Raw genomic sequence first — 2,543 nt, forward strand, 5'->3', positions numbered from 1 at the left:
ATCACTCTCTTTAGAAACCTTTGCATTGGTGCATAAAGTAAAATGTCTTTCGACTTGAATTTTACCTTAGTGTAAGTATCACAAAGTTTGTTGAAATTTTGGTTGCCGAAGCATTGAACCACTATCCCTTGATAACAAACCGATGATAACACACACACCTTTGCTATGTTCACTTGAGACCTCAATGTCTCGCTTTTGCACCGTTAATGGCCATGTACACATTCTATTCATAGACTTTTCTTGAGAATGACTCCCAATTCTCATGAGGGGCGGCATCACCCCTAGGTCTATATAGGTAGAACTCTTACAGTTTTTTGTTACCCTAAAATACTTGTCTTTTCAAGACTGAGTTCTATTAAAAAACCTTTCAGTTTTAACCCTCATTTTTGGTAACACCCTAGTACTCATATCTCAGATGGGACAAAATTTGAGTACTACTACTATTCACTTGATTGACTTGTTATTACCTATTGAACCTAATACTAGTTTGGTGACTAGTATTAAGATAGGTTACCATCAACCATGAATCTCTTTAAGGAGTCTAAGTCCCACCCCTTGAAATGTAGAAACGATTCCATTTGAATCATTTCTTTTCTCATGTATGCATACTTGGACACTCTCATTATTTTATTCAAACTTTGTTGCTAGCCATAGTTTGATTAAAATAGTTACCCCTTTAAAATAGTGATTTTGACCATAGTCAACACCCCCACAATCTTATAGTTTTATATCCAAGATAACACATTTTCCTTGAATATTAATTCTAGAAACCTCTTTGTTTCTAAAATTCTCCTTTATGTTTTAAATTGATGCCTTCTTGAATCAAAATATTACAAACAATGACTTTAGACACCAAACATGTCTAGATTTATTCATTCTATACACATATAGCCAATGTGATTTAGAATGTGGAATTCCAAATGACCTATTTGATAGGATGAACAAATTAATCAATTGATTAACAACAAAATAAATTGATTAACTTTGGAGCATCACCCCCACATTTCTCACATAGTGATAATAAAATATCACTTTAAAATAGAAATCTTTTCATTTCTATTAAGTCCTTTATCCTCCAAGATAAATCTAGACCTATGATTATCAAAGTTCATCATGATTCCTCTATGCCACATGATAAACTCTCAAGATAAAACCTCAATGTTTATCTTGATTTATTTACTTGCTAAAGCAATGCACATTTCTTTCAAAGCAACTTTTACTTTTAGTTGTCTAAATAATATCAAAATCACTTAAACAACTTTTGTGTATTTCTTAAGAGTCTCTTTTGAAAACAACAATTTGACATCCATTGATTTCCTCATCAAAATCAAAATGAAAATGTCAATTTTTTAAACACTTTAAATCAAAGAAAATAAACCCTCATTGATTTATTTAAACACTTTAATTTCTTATGTTTTTGTTTAAAATTATCTCCTCATTGAGATTAATTTAAACATATCACCATCTTTAACCAAAATGAATAAAGTTATGTTTTATTCACCATTGATGTAAAGATTCAAAATTGCTTCTCCAATTTTGAAAATGTCTCCTCATTGAATATTTAAGAATTATTGTCACTAAATAATTCTCAAATATATTTTATTTGACCACACTCTAGACTATAAGTCTATTGAGTCAATATGTCATCCCACAATTTTTGAATCCACTTTGATTCATTTTTCTTGCAATGGCAAGACACTTATCAAAAGATGTAATCCCCTTAGGTTCATCTTTTCTTATCTCATAAAGTGAGATGGTAAACACTTAAATGAGAAATTTCATTTCTCAAATAATTCCTTTTATTTACCAAATAAATGGTAACTCATCACATTGCAATAATATAGGATAAACATATTAACATCTCACAAATGTTTGCATGATTATATTTCAATATAATTTCACATTGTTTTCAATATATATGACTTATATCGTACTAATATGGCTCTTTATTAATATGAAAACATGAATTAATAATATCATACACATATGATTTCACATTTCTATTGATTCACAAAATCAATATATTTATACATGTCATATAAAACTCATAGTTGTAATTCTAATAATTTCCCATTAACACAAAATAAGTTCTATGACATGCTAGCATACTACCCAATAATCTACTAGATTATTTACATATTAATCACATATAACAAAAACTCAGGATATTATATTATCTTCTAATCTAACCAATAAAAAACAAAGGAGATTAGAAAACAATGAATCTCATTTATAAGAAGGTATAGATTTCATGTCTATTAAGCTATGTCCCCAACCATATACATCATTGAGTCCCCAAAACAATAGTTCTTAGCCTGATCATTCTGAAAAATCGTAACGCATGAGTCAAAGGATCAAATGACATATATAGGAGTTCATAGTAACTTCAGGATTAAGATCAATTTGTATATGATCATCAGTTTATAATACTATGAAACGGTATTTAAACAAGTATTATTAAATCACATCTGGTCCAGTTCTACATACTCTCAGCATGCAAAGTACCTCCACTAAAGTGTCCTACTACACTAGTAACTCAAATC

This window comes from Humulus lupulus, chromosome 6 (assembly GCF_963169125.1).
Source record: "Humulus lupulus chromosome 6, drHumLupu1.1, whole genome shotgun sequence".
Classification (NCBI taxonomy): domain Eukaryota; kingdom Viridiplantae; phylum Streptophyta; class Magnoliopsida; order Rosales; family Cannabaceae; genus Humulus; species Humulus lupulus.